This window comes from Hevea brasiliensis, chromosome 10, assembly GCF_030052815.1.
Source record: "Hevea brasiliensis isolate MT/VB/25A 57/8 chromosome 10, ASM3005281v1, whole genome shotgun sequence".
NCBI lineage: Eukaryota > Viridiplantae > Streptophyta > Magnoliopsida > Malpighiales > Euphorbiaceae > Hevea > Hevea brasiliensis.
The window spans coordinates 94,612,333-94,632,063 of record NC_079502.1 but is presented as its reverse complement, the minus strand read 5'-3'; positions in this window follow the sequence as shown (position 1 = coordinate 94,632,063).

The following is a 19,731-nucleotide window of genomic DNA, read 5'->3' as shown; positions in this document are numbered from 1 at the left end:
TAGTTTAGTTTGATGTAAATATGATGGTATGCATATGTATCTCTGTAGTTTGAGCAGTTGTACAGATAAAATTGTAATAATATTATTCTTGAGATTTTGTGTTTGTAAATTTAATAGTGAATGTAAATTAAATATTTAAAATGCAATGTGCATGAGTTTATGAAATGTTTTGAGTTATTAATTTTTGATTTGAAATTTGGACTTTGAGTTGAAGTGTTGCCATTGTTGTTGATTTGAAATTTGGTGGTTGCAAATGAAGTTGTGATTGAGAAAAATATTGGGAGTGTTTTTATTTTCAGGTTTTGAAGAACTGTTTTCTCAAAATACAGACGGCACTCTGCCGAAATTTTTGTAAAATTATGGAAATCTTAAATATCAAAAATTTGATTTATGTTTGGATTCTAAATGAAGGTTTTAATATTTGAAAAAAATTTTACCCACCAATTCCAAAATGAACGAAAATTGTTTTAAAATCCCTTGTAGTATATTTAATGGGTTACCGGTAGGTGAAGTACGGTAATTCATTAGGTGTACTACGGGAACATGTTACATCTTACGAGGAGTAGGGTGTGACACAGTCTTTTATGGCACAGGGTCCCATGGACCCAATAACAGTTACTCTAGCTGGTTTGTAGAGAACCATCGATATAATGGCACAGTATATGGTCCACCCTCCCAAACAGCCGCAGTCTACTGCACCAAGAGGAGAACCTTACAAAAAGATAATTAATTTCAAAAAATTGATGCCTGGTACTTATGATGTGTCAGATGATACCTATCGGTTTTTGGATTCCTGCAAACAGGCAGGGATGGAGTTGCAGTTGACTGATAGGAGGCTCATAGAGTATGTGCAACATGTCATGAGGCTTATGCCTAAACAATGGATGAATGACTACATGTTACCTCGGATGGAATGTTTGTCATGGACCCAGTTTGTGGAGCTGTTTATCAATAGGTTTGTGCCAGAAAGTTTCAGAGACCAAAAGCAGTGGGCCTTTGGGGCCTTAAGGCAGAATGACAGGTTTGTAGATAAATATGCTACAGAATTTCTGGAACTGAGCAAATATGCCCCTACAGCAGTGGCTACAGAAAGTATGAAGGTGAAAAGGTTCCTAAAGGGGCTGGACAAGAGGTATGCAAACCTGGCCATGATGTCTGATTAGTCTTTTGATGTGGTAGTTGATTGAGCCCGACAGATTGAAATTAGCTACACTGGAGATGACAATGGAAGAGCAAAGAAAATTAGAGCAGAGGGTTCTTCAGGTGTTCCCCACATGGGTGCTCCGGATAGCAGAGGCCAAAGTAATTACAGAGGAAAAAGTAGGAACAAGAGGAGTGGTTTTAGACACAAATCTCGAGGATTCAGACCAGGGTACGGATCCAGCAGTGGTCACAGCTGGGATCTGGCTGATCTGGATGCAGTTCAGATCCTCCTTGGCACCTTGTGCACAGTGTGGAAGAGGACATTCAGGACCTTGTCTGATGGGTACAGGAGTATGTTTCAGGTGTGGCCAACCAGGTCACTTTGCTAGGGAATGCCCCGTGTTCAGCGAGCCACAGATGTGGTCATAGGGTTCTGTTGCAAATGTTCCTCGACAGTTGTATCCTGGTGCTTCCAGCATGGTAGGCAGTCAGTTCAGTGGCCAACAGGGCCGAGGACAAGGAGGACGTGGATTTGGAGGTAGATCAGGAGGTAGAAGTCAGTATCAAAGTTCTGCAATGCAGGGTAGGGGTCAAGCGCGGGTTTTCACCCTGACCCACCAGGCTGCTCAGGCTTCCAATGCAGTTGTGGCAGGTATTCTTCTAGTCTATTCCTATGAGGCTCATGTTTTGATAGATCTGGGTGCTATGCACTCATTTGTCTCTCCAGTGTTTGCCTTGAGATTGGGTAGGAACCCTACAACTTTAGAATGCCCTTTGTCTGTAGCTACCCGGCTTAGTGATAACATAGATGTAAATATGGTTTTTCCAAGTAGCTCAGTAGTAGTAGATGGAAAGATCCTCCCAGCAGGCTTGGTTCCTCTACCAGTAATGGATTTCGATATAATCTTAGAAATGGATTGGTTGGCAACTCATTATGCCACTTTAGACTGCAGGTACAAAAAGGTGAATTTTCACATACCTGGTGTGGAAGAGTTTAGCTTTGATGATGACAGGAGCATGGCTCCATATAATTTGGTATCAGCAATTAGTGCTAGAAAAACATTGAGGCGTGGATATCAAGGGTATTTGGCATTGGTGAGAGATACATTTGTAGAGGGTGTCAGTATGGAAAATGTTCCTGTTGTCAGAGAATTCATAGATGTCTTTCCTGAGGAGCTTCCAGGGTTGCCACCAGGAAGGGAAATAGAGTTTTGCATTGATGTTGTGCCGGGTACAAACCCCATATCAATGCCGCCTTACAGGATGGCACCAACAGAATTGAAAGAGCTAAAGGAGCAGCTACAGGAGCTTTTGGACAAGGGTTTCATACGTCGGAGCACTTCACCCTGGGGCGCTCCTGTTCTATTTGTGAGAAAGAAAGATGGGTCCTTGAGGTTGTGTATTAATTATAGACAGTTGAATAAGGTGACTGTGAAGAACAAGTATCCACTTGCTCGGATCGATGATCTATTTGATCAGCTCCAAGGAGCTAGATTCTTTTCCAAGATAGACCTGCGAGCAGGCTATCATAAGTTGAGAATCAGGAATGTGGATGTGTCCAAAACAGCATTCAGGACAAGATATGGTCATTATGAGTTCTTGGTGATGTCTTTTGGACTCACTAATGCACCAGCAGCCTTCATGGACTTGATGAACAGGGTATTCAGGCCATTCCTAGACTGTTTTATCATCGTATTCATAGATGATATTTTGGTATACTCTTGGACCGAGGAAGAACACGTGTGACATTTGAGGATGGTGTTGCAGATTTTGAGGGAGCACCAGCTATATGCCAAATTTTCAAAATGTGAATTTTGGCTAGAAAGCATCTCATTCTTGGGACACGTGGTTTCTAGTGAAGGCATTCAAGTGGATTCCAAGAAAATTGAGGCTGTAACTGATTGGCTTAGGCCTACAATAGTTACTGAGGTGCGAAGTTTTCTGGGTCTAGCTGGTTACTATAGGCGTTTTGTGCAGGATTTTTCCAGGATAGCAGCTCCCCTAACTAAGTTGACTTGGAAGAATATTCCATTCATTTGGACATATGATTGTGAGGAGAGTTTCCAGAAGCTTAAGGAGTGTATAACCACCACTCTTGTGTTGACACTACCAATGAGTGGTGAAGGATATACCGTGTACTGTGAAGCCTCCAGAGTTGGCTTAGGGTGTGTTTTGATGCAGAATGGAAAAGTAGTGGCTTATGATTCAAGGCAGCTGAAGAGGCATGAGCAGAACTATCCCACCCATAATTTGGAAATGGCGGCTGTAGTCTTTGCACTAAAAATCTAAAGACACTACCTGTATGATGAAGTGTGTGAGATATACACCGACTACAAGAGTTTGAAGTATATCTTCCAACAGAGGGATTTAAATTTGAGATAAAGGAGATGGATGGAGCTTCTGAAGGACTATGATTGTACCATCTAGTATCACCCTAGGAAGGCCAATGTAATAGCAGACGCTTTGAGCAGAAAATCTTCTGGTAGCTTGGCGCACATATCAGCGGAGAAGAGACCGTTGATTCAGGATGTACATGAGTTGATGGATCAAGGTCTGATCTTAGATCTTTCAGATGAAGGGGTATTGTTGGCTCATTATTCAGTGAGGCCAGACCTGCAAGACAAAGTTAGAGTTTCTCAGCACAGAGACCAGCAATTGATGAAGATCATAGAAAGAGTACAGCAGGGTGAAGGTGGTGAGTTTGGATTTGCCAATGATGGTGCCCTTATGCAAGGTTCCAGGATATGTGTGCCCGATGTGGACAATCTCAGAAATGAAATCATGCGAGAGGCACACTATACACTGTACAATATCCTCCCAGGCTCCACCAAGATGTACCATGATGTGAAAGATAGTTATTGGTGGAATGGCATGAAGAGAGACATAGCAGACTTTGTGTCCAAGTGCCTGACTTGTCAGAAGGTGAAATTTGAACATCAGAGGCCTTCAGGGAAGCTGCAAGAGCTCCCTATCCCAGAATGAAAGTGGGAAATGATTACTATGAATTTTATGACTGGGTTGCCTCGTACCACGCGGGGATACGATTTGATATGGGTGATTGTAGACCGTCTAAATAAATAAGCTCATTTCTTGCCTGTGAAGACCACATATTCTATTGCACAGTATGCCCGACTCTATATTCGGGAAATCGTCAGATTGCATGGAGTTCCTACTTCCATAATATCTTACAGAGGGCCTCGGTTCACTTCTCGGTTTTGGAGAAAGTTGTAGGAGGCACTTGGCACACAGTTAAATTTTAGTACCGCTTTCCACCCTCAGACAGATGGGCAGTCCGAAAGGACAATCCAAACACTGGAAGACATGCTTCGCATGTGTGTTTTGGATTTTGGAGGTCAATGGGATAATCAGTTACCCTTGGTGGAGTTTGCCTACAACAACAGTTATCACTCCAGCATAGGGATGGCACCCTATGAGGCACTATATGGCAGAAAGTGTAGGTCTCCTCTGTGTTGGACGAAAATGGGATAAGCGAATGTGCATGATTTAGACCTAGTGCAGTACACTTCAGAGATGGTTCTTTTAATCAGGGAACGATTGAACATAGCTTTCAGTAGGCAGAAGAGTTATGCAGATCCTAGACGAAGGGATGTAGAGTTTGCAGTAGGCGATTATGTATTCCTGAAGATTTCTCCGATGAAGGGAGTAATGAGATTTGGAAAGAAGGGCAAGTTTTCACCTCGGTATATTGAACCTTTTGATATTACTGATAGAGTTGGAGCAGTTGCCTACCTGTTTGAGCTACCACCCAACCTTTCTCATATTCATCCTATGTTTCACATCTCCATGCTCAGGAAATACATACCTAATCCTTCTCATGTGCTACAGCAGGATGTAGTAGAGCTGAAAGAAAACCTGACGTTTAAGTTTAAGGAGCAACCTGTAGCCATAGTGGACTACAAAGTGAGGCAGCTAAGATCAAAACAGATCCCTATGGTTAAGGTTTTGTGGAGGAGTCAGTCAGTGGAAGAGTGCACCTACGAGTCAGAGCGGGACATGTGTAGCAAGTACCCTTATCTATTCAATGTGTAATTCTGTACTTTATTCTGCCTTGTGTAAAATTCGAGGACGAATTTTCTGTAAGGGGGGAAGAATTTAACACCCCTAATTTTAAATTTATTATTTTATGAGTAAATATTAATATTTTATTTTATTTGAATTTTAGGAAATTATTTAAAATTTTTCTGATTTTAGAAATTGGATTTGATTTTCCGAAAATATAAAAATTTAATGATTTTTAAAAATTAATTTAAAGACCACGTGGCAAAACTAAAAATATATATTGGACTCTACGAATTTTTCTGAGTTTTCTAGAATTTTTTCGAAATTTTTGGACCTCGTTTTCAGTCTCAAGGCAGAGTAAAAATTTAAAATTTTATATCTTGAATAGGACAGGTTGAAACGAACCAGAATGATCGAATCAGACTGACCTTTTCTTTTTCTTCTTCTTTCTCCCTCGCATGTGCCCAACGTCCCACCTTCCCCTCCCGTTTTCTCTCTCCTCCCTCCTCCTCACGCCGGCCAACCACCGCCCAAGCCTCCCCACCTCGCCGGCACGCTGCCCGAGTGCCTCCCCATCACCGACTGCTACCTGGAACGCCTGGAAAATACGCGCGAAGTCAGGCAATGCGCAGGCCGACACCTCACTTTCTCGACCAAAATTCGACCGATCCAGCTATCGATTGGGTCGGGTCTTGTGTCAAACACCATTTACACCTCGAGAGCTTTCCATAGACACCAAGAATACAAAAATCCATCGAGCGATTTTCCCAATTTTTGTTCGGGAAGTTTTATCCCATTTCAATTTTTGGGCTAGATTTCTCACAAACCGTGAACCCCATGAGAAAACCGAGAGTATCAGAGCGCTCCACTCGTCGAGAGCTTCACGGCAATATAAACTTTAAAATTTTTTGACACCGTTTTTTGGTGGGTCTCACGAAACTTCGTAGTGTTTTTTCGAGCATTAAATGAGCTTAGAAACCGTAAAATTATATACTAACCCCCGTGTTGTGGGCTTCGTGTAGGTACCTTCAATTCGCAGAAATTCTACAGTTTCCCCAGTCTGTGAATTTCTAACCAGACAGACAGGCTACCGAAAAAGTCTCAGACTTGGGTCGAGATTTTGGCTACCCCACTATTGTTAGACGTTTCGAACGCTTTCCTAAGATCGGAATCGGCATAGGTAAACCCGAACCTTACTTTTTCTTAATTTTCTAATGCTTGAATGGGATTAAAAATCTATAAAATATTCGTGGTAGCTCAGAAAATTATGATTCTTTTTGCATTAGCTTAGTAATATTGCTAAGGACCTCGGGGCAAAGTTTTAGAATTTTTAGAACTTATTAGGGTAGTTTTTGCAAAAAGGGTCAATTATGAGGACTAAATTGTAATTTTACATATTGTGATTGATGACTGTTTGGATGGGCCCAGGAGGGGCTGTGTGATATGATTGAGTTATGGGTGTATGGTTTGTGGATATAGAAGTGCGTTTTAAGCCATTTTGCAGGTTGGATAGGTCCTATGTATAGGGGAGACTCTGCTGGATTTTCGGCACGACTTATAATATCTTTGGTCTTTTTCTTAGTTTGTATTGAGTCAAATTTATTAAATGATTGTAATAAAATTATCAGGTGGGCCGAGACAGCCTTCCTCCTCCACCCAGCCATCACAATGACTTCGGTTGAGTTTTTGAGTAAAATATTAATTTTAATTGTAATTTCGATATTATTATATATTCAAGTATGCCCATGCATCACTTATAAATATGTATCTATGTAGTTAAACTCTAGGCACGTTTTATACTGCATTCACAACTGTTAAAGTGCCATAGATGTTGTTGTGATAATTTGGAGCAGTGTGCATGAGTTGGCGTGCGTGTGGTATGGTGTTGGCTATGGATAGGATGGGTAGACACGGATTGAGATCTTCACTGGGACCTAGTCCTTCGGAGTAGACACGGCTTGAGTTCTTCGCTGGGACCCCGATTTGATTTATTAAGTGAAAGTTCGGCTTGAGTTCTTCGCTGGCACAGGTTGGATTAAGAGGGCTGTATAGGGGATCAGTTCTCATATATGTATTGTTTGACCTTATCGGGTGTGTGAGTGCTCCAGATTACCTTTTTGCTGTTATGACGTGAAAATATTAACGATGTTGCATTTCACTCTACAGGGTGCATTAGCTTTAGATAGTTATAGAGATTATGGTTAAAATTGATATTTTACTCTCTGAGTTGAATGCTCACTCCTGTTCATTATTTTTCCAGGCTACAAGAGGATTATTGTTGTGGTTAACCTGCTTTTCTTCTTCGCAGGTCATTTATTTATGTTTGTGTAATTCTAGTAACTCCTGGAATTTTCGCATATGTTAGAAATATTTATTTGATTTGGGTCTATAATATAATTTGCCTTGTTGGACCTGTAAACTTATTATATGCATGTATGTTAGACTGGATGAGGTAGTTGGGCTCCCATTTGACTTTATGTTAATATGAGTATGTGGAGGGTGAGATGAGCTCCCCAATTGATTATATATTGTGTTTACAGATCATGTGAGTCAAAAACTCCCAGTTAAAAGGTCCATTTTATGGCCGGACTCTGTCCAATTGAGTTCTTGAAATTGGGCCCAAATGGGCCTTAGATTTGGGTTTAGGAATAGTTAGGCTTACTACGGGCCTCAGGGGCTTTAGGCTGGCCCAGGTCCTAGTGCCAATCAGGCCCATAGGTTGGGTCGTGACAGTTTGGATGGACCCAGGAGGGGCCATGTGATGTGATTGAGTTGTGGATGTGTGACTTGTAGATATAGAAGTGTATTTTGAACCCTTTTGCAGGTTGGGTGGGTCCTAGATATAAGGGAGACTCTGTCGGATTCTTGGCATGACTTAGGGCGTCTTTGGTCATTTCTAAACTTGTATTGAGTCAAATATATTAAATAATTACAATGAAATTGTTAGGTGAGCCGGGACAGCCTTCCTCCTCCGCCCAGTCGCCGCAATGACCTCAGTTCAAGTCTGTGAGTAAAATATTAATTTTAATTATAATTTTAATATTATTATATGTTCAGGCATGCCCATGCATCACTTATAAATATGTATCTATGTAGTTAAACACTAGGCATATTTTAGATTGCATTCTTAATTGATGAAGTGCCATAGACATTGTTTATGGTAATTTGGAGCAGTGTGCATGAGTTGGCGTGCGTGTGGTGTGTATGGTATTGGTATGGATAGGACAGGTAGACGCGGCTTGAGAGACACTCATTGGGACTCAGTCCTTTATTTATAATGTAACACCCCTGATTTTTTATATATTATTATTGGGCTTCGTGTAGGTATCCTCAATTCGCGGAAATTCGACAGTTGTCCGGATCTGAATTTCCTACATGCACTACCATCGGAAAAGTCTCCGAATTGGATCGAGGTTTTGGCTACCCTACCATTGTCAGGCATCCCGAGCACGTTCCCGAAATCGGAATCGGCAAAGGTAAACCCGAACCTTGCTTTTTCGTAATTTTCTAGTGCTTAAATAGGATTAAAAATCCATAAAATATTCGTGGTAGCTTAGAAAATTACGATTCTTTTTGCAATAGCTTAGTAATATTGCTAAGGACCGCGGGGCAAAGTTTTATAATTTTTAGAGCTTGTTTGGGCAGTTTTTGCAAAAATGATCAATAATAAGGACTAAATTGAAATTTTACGTATTGTGATGGATGATTGATTTGATGGGCCCAGGAGGGGCTGTGTGATATGATTGAACTGTTGATGTATGGATTGTGAGTATAGAAGTGCGTTTTTAGCCCTTTTGCAGGTTGGGTAGGTCCTAGGTATAGGGGAGACTCTGCCAGAAGGATTTTCGGCACGACTTAGGACGTAATTGGTCTTTTTCTTTATTTGTATTGAGTCAGATTGTATTAAATAAATGTAATATGATTGTCGTGAGCCGATGCCTTCTTCCTCCGCCCACCGCCACAAAGAATTTGTCGTCAAGTCCGTGAGTAAAATATTAATTTTAATTGTAATTTCGATATTATTATATGTTCAAGATGCCCATGCATCACTTATATGCATATATTTATTTAGTTAAACTCTAGGCACGATTTATGTTGCATTCATAATCATAATATGCCATGGATGTTGTTGTGATAATTTGGAGCAATGTGCGTGCGTTGGCGCATGCGTGTGATGTGGTGTGGACTATGGATAGGACGGGTAGTCACGGCTTGAGTAATTGGGACCCGCCTTCGAGGGGTAGTCACGGCTTGAGTAATTCTGGGACCCTCGATTTGGTTATTAAGTGGAAGTCCGAGCTTGAGTAATTACCGGCACCAGTTGGATTTAAGAGAGTCAGATAGGATCACCCCATATGTTATGATTGATACTACAGGTGTGTGAGTGCTCCAAATTACCTTTTGATGTTATGATGTGAAAATGTTGTTTATGTTGCATTTCACTCTACAGGTGCATTAGTTCAGATAGTTATAGAGATTATAGTTAAGATTGATATTTTACTCTCCGAGTCGAACGCTCACTCTGCTCAAAAATTTTTACAGCCACAGGAGGATATTTTGTTCGATTAACTCGCTTTTTACCTCGCAGTTGTTTATCAATATTGTGTAATTTTAATTACTCCTAGAATTTCCGCATGTGTTAGCGTAATTATTTGAAATTGGTCCGTAATATTATATTCATGTTGGACTGTAAACTTAATATTTTAAGTCCGCTTGATGGATTGGATGAGGAGCCGAGCTCCCATTTATTATTATGTTGATGAGTATGTGGAGGGTGAGCCGAGCTCCCAATGGATTGTTTATTGTGTTTACAGTGTCGGGTGAGTCAAAACTCCCGTTGGAAAGTCCATTTTATGGCCGGACTCGTCCGTTTGTTATCTTGAAATTGGGCCCAAATGGGCCTTAGAGTTGGGTTAATGAATAGTTAAGGCTTACTACGGGCCTCGGGGGCTTTAGGCTGGCCCAGGTCCTAGTGTCGGTCCGGCCCATAGGTTGGGTCGTGACAAATGTGGTATCAGAGCTTAGGCTCCAGATTCATTGGGAAAAATCATCTAAGTGTTGGGAAGAGTCTACTAGGAGTCACATGCGGAGTCTAGGATTCGGTTTCGTCTTTTCCTGTAATTCTTTGTTTCTAGATTCCACGTTATACCTCGGGAAATATAAGATTACCTCGCTTAGTGTCTTGATTTTCGTGGAGTATATAGAAATGTGAAATAGAGTTAGTAGACGTGTGAGGTCTATCATGAGGATACGTACTCCAAGAAATGTTATATTTTTGTCAGTATGGGTTTAAATGGTGTGCCCATTTCGTATAAGGCACGAGTACATAAAAGTGAGTCTTAAAAGTACAGTTGCCCTAGATAAGGATGAGGATACCATCATCGGCAACATCGGTAGATGACCCAAATGTAATAAGTTTGTGATATTAGATGATTCATGAGAGTTAAGATATTAGGAGTCGTAGTCTGTCTGGACGTATCGTTGTAACTATAGAATGTTCTCGATGTCCGCTCCGTAAGTCGCAGACACAAGCATCGACATGAGATTATTGTGTAGAGTCGCGTGCATCCCCATGGTGCTCCATAATGAGGGTGTTTGAGATGGCTTCGCTTTGGTACAGCTTATGCTGCAACAGTTCTCAGATTTGCAGAGGAGTTGGGAACTCTTGGTTAAGAGTCTAGAGTTAGAATATTGAAAGGTCACAGTTGGGTGATAACTAGAGTCAGTGACTCAGTTACCCCAGCATGAGCTAGAGTTACATCAAGAGTTGCCAACAGACCAGAGGTTTCAGACTAGTTGCAAAGTAAAAAGTGACACCTATAGAGTGAGACCATCTAGTCTTCGGTATGGAATTTTGGATGATTTTTGTAGAATGCCAGACGTTTTGCTTAGAACTTAGTGAGAATAGGATACCTTGTGTGTATTAGCAAGATGTAAAGTGCAACCCTACTACCTAGGGAAGGTCGAAACTATGAATTGATGATTTATAGAGCTATGATATGATAAAAGAGTCATTAACTTGACATGGTTCTGGCAAGGTGGTAGATGTAGTACCTTTGTTGCAGCAAGTTAGGATATAGTCCTATCTTTTCAGAATGGATTGAAGGTTATTACTGATAATGATGACTTATGGAATAGTGTCCCAGATGGGACTGTAGAGTGTGGTAGAGAGTAGTTGGCTCGGGTATCCTGGAGAGGATACAAGTTCCATTATAGGAATCATATATAATCAGATCATGATGGATGTAAGTCCTTTGAATTGGATGACAGGTTTGGGTGCCCGGAATCTTAAGTTTTGGCTAGTTGAGTAAACATGGAAAATAATAATTATAATAGTGTTAAGAGTAATAAATTAGCGAAGATAAATCACAGAAGGCCAATGGATAAAGAAAGTGCAGAATGAAAGTTTGGACAATTGATTGCATATGCAATATAATCTAAATGCTAGTGGAAGTACTAGCTAGAGTGGTCAAAGGACCAAATCTGAGTAGCACAGACATATGATAACGCGATAGAGACTCTGAAAGATATAGTTAGCAAGTACTGCTTTTATGTTAGGAAAAAGAATGAAACCAGGGATAGAATAGTCAAGTTCTATTTTGGGTAAGACAAAGGAAATAAATGAAAGGACAACCTAAAGAGCGCATAATAAAAGGAACAAAGTTAAGATATAGGATAGGCTAAGCGTTATTCTTGGCAAGGAGAATGACAAGGATGGAAAACCCAAAATGGGACCACATTAGTGAGAAAAGTGATGGAGGTATGGAATACAATAATAATGAGTAAATGTTAGAAGGTGTGCGATGGTATTGCGGACTACCTAAATAGGTAGAGAAAGAGAAGTTAGTAAGCAGTAAGTTGAATAAAAGTCAGTCTAAGGGATCAAATAGGTATGATGAGAGGAAAAGAATGATAGATAATGACACATAGGTTTTAGGTTAGACTTTTGAGATAGTGAGAAGGTAGTTAGAGGTTCGTTATGAATGTCTTGCAAACATTTTTAGTGTGATCAATGTAATCACTTTGTAGTGAAGCAATAACGACAGGACAATAGTAGGGGTAGAACGAAAAGTGACAAGTCTGGATGGTTATAAATCACTAGAAAGTTCAAGGATCAAATTAATGACCCTAGATAAGGGTGGAATTAGTGTTGGAAGAATTTATTAGTGAGAGAAATCTTTCAGGAATCAACAAAAGTTAAGGGCACAATAAAAACGATGATAGATATGAATCATAGGTCGAGTATAAGTAAAGTTAATAAATTATAAAATATTATGTCAAGAAGGAAAATGGTACGGTAAAGGGTTCATGCAGATGATACCTTATAAGTAGAGCATAATTGTGCTAGGAGATGATGAAATTTGGAGAGAAAGACCAAGAAACTTAGGTGAAACGTTATAATATGACAATCGGGTGTAGTTGAATATAAGAGGATATTTTCTTTCTTTTCAAGTTTAGCTTGTGCTTTTGGTTCTAGAAGGTTATATAAGGAAATGTAAACCGAGTCAAGGAGACCTAGTTATTGAGAGTTTAGTAGGCACAAATTCATACATAATTTCTGATATGAGAATGACAAGAAGTGCATACCTAGTATTAAGTATGAAAGGACTAACAGAGTAATGACAGAGTTAAATTGAGTTAGCTACTAAGGCTTCATGATCGCTTTAAACTATGAGCTAGATGAAGTACTATTTATGGATGAGTTTCAATAGATGAAATTGTTCCGATGGGTAATTTGAGGTTGAAGTTTAGAAAGCTATGGGCAGATATATGATTATATTAAGGAGAATGAACACGTGAAGTATCTTGTTTGGAATTAAGGCATGACACATATTTCCTACAGCCGTGTTAGTTCAGATGGAACTTATAGTTTATGGGGCTCATATTCATCCAAGATGAGCAATTTCCTACTAAGGCTGGTAGGGAATGATAATGTTCTGATAGTTAAGTTGGGAAAGGGGTTACAAAAGAATTTTCTTTGGTTATTTATAAGTGTTACAATAGGTGAAGTATATGCTTGCAGGAGTATGCCGTAAGGTTAGAATTTTCGAATTAATGTAAGTATTAATAAAGATAAGACTAAGAAATAAAAAGAAAGTTAAAGTTGTTGATGTGATAGACGCCTTTGAAGGAAAAGGTGTAAGGATGAGATATGACTAAAATTAAGGAATAAGTACAAAGAGTTGAAAAGATACCAACAATACCAAAAATAGGAAAAGGGAAGTGGATAAGATGCAAAGGATGGAAGAGAGCTCGATAGAGTCGCTTATAATGACGAGGATAAGGAGTGTCTAACCATCGCCCGTGTTAACACTACCAATGAGCGGTTAAGGATACACCGTAATCGTGGACGCCTCAGAGTTGGCCTAGGTGTGTTTTGATGCGGAATGGAAAAGTAGTGGCTTATGCTTCAAGGCAGCTGAAGAGGCATGAGCAGAACTATCCCACCCATGATTTGGAAATGGCGGCTGTAGTCTTTGCACTAAAAATCTGGAGACACTACCTGTATGGTGAAGTGTGCGAGATATACACCGACTATAAGAGTTTGAAGTACATCTTCCAACAGAGGGATTTAAACTTGAGACAGAGGAGATGGATGGAGCTTCTGGAAGACTATGATTGCACCATCCAGTACCACCCTGGGAAGGCCAATGTAGTAGCAGATGCTTTAAGCAGAAAATCTTCTGGCATTTTGTAGCACATTTCAGCAGAGAAGAGACCGTTGATTCAGAAAGTACATGAGTTGATGGATCAAGGTTTAATCCTAGATCTTTCAGATGAGGGGGTCTTGTTGGCTCATTTTTCAGTGAGGCCAGACTTGCGAGATAGAGTTAGAGTTTCCCAACACAGAGACCAACAATTAATGAAGATCATAGAAAGAGTACAGCAAGGTGAAGGTGGTGAGTTTGGATTTGCCAATGATGGTGCCCTAGTGCAAGGTTCTAGGATATGTGTGCCCGATGTGGACAATCTCAGAGATGAAATCATGCGAGAGGCACACTATACACTGTACAATGTCCACTCAGGTTCCACCAAGATGTACTATGATGTGAAAGATGGCTATTGGTGGAATGGCATGAAGAGAGACATAGCAGACTTTGTGTCCAAGTGCTTGACTTGTCAGAAGGTGAAGTTTGAACACCAGAGACCGTCAGGGAAGTTGCAAGAGCTCCCTATCCCATAATGGAAGTGGGAAATGATTTCTATGGATTTTGTGACTGGGTTGCCTCGTACCACGCGAGGATATGACTCGATATGGGTAATTGTAGACCGCTTGACCAAATCAGCTCACTTCTTGCCTGTGAAGATTACATATTCTGTGGCACAGTACGCCCGGCTCTACATTCGAGAAATAGTCAGATTGCATGGAGTTTCGGCTTCCATAATATCTGACAGAGGGCCCCGCTCACTTCTGGTTTGGAGAAAGTTGCAGGAGGCACTTGGCACACGCTTGAACTTCAAGACGGCTTTCCACCCTGCATGCACGGACAATGGAAAGGATAATCCAAACACTGGAAGACATGCTTCGCATGAGTGTTTTGGATTTTGGAGGTCAATGGGATGAGCAGCTAGCTTTGGTGGAGTTTGCCTACAACAACAGCTTATCACTCCAAAGATAGGGATGCCACCCTATGAGGCACTATATGGAAGAAAGTATAGGTCTCCTCTGTAGGACGGAAATGGGGAAGCGAAGGTGCATGATGTAGACCTAGTGCAAGACACTTGAGAGATAGTTCATTTAATCAGGAACGATCAAAACAAATTTTCAAGAGGCGTAAGAGTTATGTAGACCCCAGACGGAGGGATGTGGAGTTTGCGGTGGCGACTATGTATTCTGAAGGTTTTTCCAATGAAGGAGTCATGAGATTTGGAAAGAAGGGCAAGTTGGCACCTCGGTATATTGGACCTTTTGAGGTTACGGATAGAGTTGAGCAGCTTGCTCACCGGTTGGAGCTACCACCCAACCTTTCTCACGCTCATCCCGTGTTTCACATCTCTATGCTCAAGAATACATTCCCGATCCTTCTCATGTACTACAATCGGATGTAATAGAACTAAAGGAGAACTTGACATTTGAGGAGCAACTCAGAGCCATAGTGGACTACCAAGTGAGACAACTAAGATCAAAACAGATCCTTATGGTTAAGGTTTTGTGGAGGAGCCATCGGTGGAAGAGTGCACTGGGAGTCGAACGGGACATGCGTAGCAAGTACCCTTTATCCTGCTCAATGTGTAATCATGTACTTTATTCTCGCTTGTGTAAAATTCGAGGACGAATTTTCTGTAAGGGGGAGAATGTAACACCCCGATTTTTATATATTATTATTGGGCTTCGTAGGTATCCTCAATTCGCGGAAATTCAGCTTGTCCTGACTGAATTTCCGCTGCATGCACTACCACGGAAAAGTCTCCGAATTGAATCGAGGTTTTGGCTACCCTACCATTGTCAGACATCCCGAGCGGAATCGGCAAAGGTAAACCCGAACCTTGCTTTTTCGTAATTTTCTAGTGCTTAAATAGGATTAAAAATCCATAAAATATTCGTGGTAGCTCAGAAAATTATGATTCTTTTGCAATAGCTTAGTAATATTGCTAAGGACCATGGGCAAAGTTTTATAATTTTTAGAGCTTGTTTGGGCGCTTTTGCAAAAATGATCAATAATAAGGACTAAATTGAAATTTTACGTATTGTGATGGATGATTGATTTGATGGGCCCAGAGGGGCTGTGTGATATGATTGAACTGTTGATGTATAGATTGTGAGTATAGAAGTGCGTTTTTAGCCCTTTTGCAGTTGGGTAGGTCCTAGGTATAGGGAGACTCACGATTTTCTGCACGACTTAGGACGTAATTGGTCTTTTCTTTATTTGTATTGAGTCGATTGTATTAAATAAATGTAATATGATTGTCGTGAGCCGACAGCCTTCTTCCTCCGCCCACCGCCACAAGTAATTTGTCGTCAAGTCCGTGAGTAAAATATTAATTTTAATTGTAATTTCGATATTATTATATGTTCAAGATGCCCATGTATCACTTATATGCATATATTTATTTAGTTAAACTCTAGGCACGATTTATGTTGCATTCATAATCGTTAATATGCCATGGATGTTGTTGTGGTAATTTGGAGCAGGCGCGTGCGTTGGCGTGCGTGTGATGTGGTGTGGACTATGGATAGGACGGGGTAGTCACGCTTGAGTAATTGGGACCTGCCTTCGAGGGGTAGTCACGGCTTGAGTAATTCGGGACCTCGATTTGGTTATTAAGTGGAAGTCCGAGCTTGAGTAATTACCGCACCAGTTGGATTTAAGAGAGTCAGATAGGGATCACTCCCATATGTTATGATTGATACTACAGGTGTGTGAGTGCTCCAAATTACCTTTTGATGTTATGATGTGAAAATGTTGTTTATGTTGCATTTCACTCTACAGGGTGCATTAGTTCAGATAGTTATAGAGATTATAGTTAAGATTGATATTTTACTCTCTGAGTCGAACGCTCACTCCTGTTCAAAAATTTTTACAGGCCACAGGAGGATATTTTGTTCTGGATTAACCTGCCTTTTTACCTCGCAGGTTGTTTATCAATATTGTGTAAATTTAATTACTCCTAGAATTTCCGCATGTGTTAGCAGTAATTATTTGAAATTGGTCTGTAATATTATATTCATGTTGGACCTGTAAACTTAATATTTTAAGTCTGTTTGATGGATTGGATGAAGGAGCTGAGCTCCCATTTATTATTATGTTGATGAGTATGTGGAGGGTGAGCTGAGCTCCCCAATGGATTGTTTATTGTGTTTACAGGTCGGGTGAGTCGAAAACTCCCCGTTGGAAAGTCCATTTTATGGCCGGACTCTGTCCGTTTGTTTTCTTGATATTGGGCCCAAATGGGCCTTAGAGTTGGGTTAATGAATAGTTAAGGCTTACTACGGGCCTCGGGGGCTTTAGGCTGGCCCAGGTCCTAGTGCCGGTCCGGCCCATAGGTTGGGTCGTGACATATAAGTCGGGGTAAGCATGGCTCGAGATAATCTCGTTGGCCTCCGCATTTGGTTTATCAAGCAAAAGTCTGGCTTGAGAGACATTCGCTGGCAAAGGTTGGATTAAGAGAACTGTATAGGAGATTAGCTCCCATATATGTACTGTTTGAACATTATTGGGTGTATGAGTGCTCCAAATTGCCTTTTTACTATTATAATGTGATGCGTATGAAAATTTTGATATGTTGCATTACACTCCTTAGGATGCATTAGCTCTAGGTAGCTATAGAAATTATAGTTAAAATTGGTATTTTACTCTCTAAGTCGAACGCTCACTCCTATTCACCTTATTTTTCCAGGCTATAGGAGGATTACTTGTTATGACAAACCTGCTTCTCTTCTTCGCAGGTCAATTAGTAATATCTAATGTATTTTGTACAATTTAACCAAAATTTTAGACTCCGCATGTGTTAGGAGTATTTTAATTAATTTGAGACTGTAATATAATTTTATGTTGAATCTGCAAGAACATTAAATGCACTTATGTGTGATTGTGATTAGATTGGATGAGTGACCTGAGCTCCCATTTGATTTATGACATGATGAGTATATGGAGGGTGAGTTGAGCTCCCCAAATTATTATATATTTTATTTACAGGTCAGGCGAGTCAAAAACTCCCTATTGTATGGTCCATATTATAGCCGGACTCTGTCCGGTTGAATTCTTGAAATTGAGCTTAAAATGGGCCTTAGGATTGGGTTAAGGAATAGTTAGGCTTACTATGGGTCTCGGAAGCTTTAAGCTGGCCCAGGTTCTAATACCGGTCCGACCCATAGGTTGGGTCGTGACAAATATAATAATCACTATATATAAAAATAAATATATAAGGTGGCTTCTTCATCATGGCTCAAGTTGTGTGGATGTGTAAGGGATTCCCAAATACTGTACTGCATAATGCTTTCTGAAGATGTTGATCACTCGGAGTTTGGTTCAGTCATCTTTGAGCTAACCAAGCTGCTCATGAATGCTAACCCTTGTTTGTGGGTTAAGCCTTCCCATTCACTGGGTAGAGTACTGCTCTTGATTAATGAATTATTATTATTATTATTAAAAAAAATTTTAGAAATAAAGTAGAATGGTTATTATTATGAGAAATATTACTATATGTAGGGGAGAGCAATTTTCGGTTAAAATCAAAAAATCGAATCGACCCGAGTCAATTCAGTTCAATTTTAAAATCAATCGGTTCGGTTCGGTTTATAATTTTTGATAATTTTGGTTAATCGATTTGGTTCGGTTATTTTCATAAAAAATAAAAAAAATCGAACCGAACTGAAATTATATATATATATATATATATATATATATATATATATATATATATATATATATATATATATATATATCAAGGAAATCAAAGAAAACTGAACCGAACCCTAAGATTTAGGTTTAATCGGTTTAAAATTGAACCGAACCCAATTGGAAATCAAATGCTCAATTTATAAATTTCAGTTTGATCGGTTTAAAACGAACCAAACCGATATTTATCGGTTTGGTTCGGTTTGATTTTCTCTTATTAATCGGTTTAGTTCGGTTCAATTTTATCTTATTAATCGGTTTGGTTCAGTTTTTAAAATTTTTTATTTTTGATTTTTGATTTTATCGGTTCGGTTCTGAACCGATCCGACCGTTTGCACACCCCTAACTATATGTAGCCCAATAAACCAGACGAATCCATTATTTGTAGTTGAATTCCATGCACAACTTGAAGTGCTATTGACGTTTGCAATGACGAAGAATGCAAATTATATAACCAATCCTACAACATAATCCACTTCAAACCATGGAATAATTGATAATGTCAAAGCAAACAAATAAGATTATGTTCTGGACATGCACTAGATATTAATATATTATAACCTGATTACTTAAATTAGATATTGATAGGCATGATTGATTAGATGACTGTTTACACTTATTTTATTATGTTGTTTGTGTTGGTTTAGTCTCATCAACCTGAATATTCTTTTGCTCAATTTGAATTATTCGAATCTTTTTTTCTCAATTTAAATAATACAGACCGAGTAAAAGAATACACTCTGAGGTGAGTGTTTATACTTATTTTATTATGTTGTTTGTGTTCGTTCAACCTTATCAGTTCGAGAATTCTTTTGCTTAGTTTGAGTTACCGAAACCTTCTTTTGCTCAATCTAAATAATTCAGACCTTGCCTACAGTTAATCCAAACCATATGATGATTAATTTGGCTTCTTAGCAATGACTCGTCTTCTTTATTCTAAATTTTTATCCAACATTGGCACTTTAATTATCACGTTAAACCGAGCGCTGGCCTTTCAACATGGTTTTAATGGATAGTATCATTATGTCCATTCATCACAGTACATCTCACTATATATAATCCTCTTACACTTTTTTTCTATCAAAAATAAAGAAAACTTATTTTATATCACAAATTTACCTAAGACTTTAAATAATATACATTTTGTCGATAGATATCAATTATTAAATTTATCCTGATCATTAGTTTTTTCAATTTTAATTTTGAAGTAATATTTTAATTCAAAAAA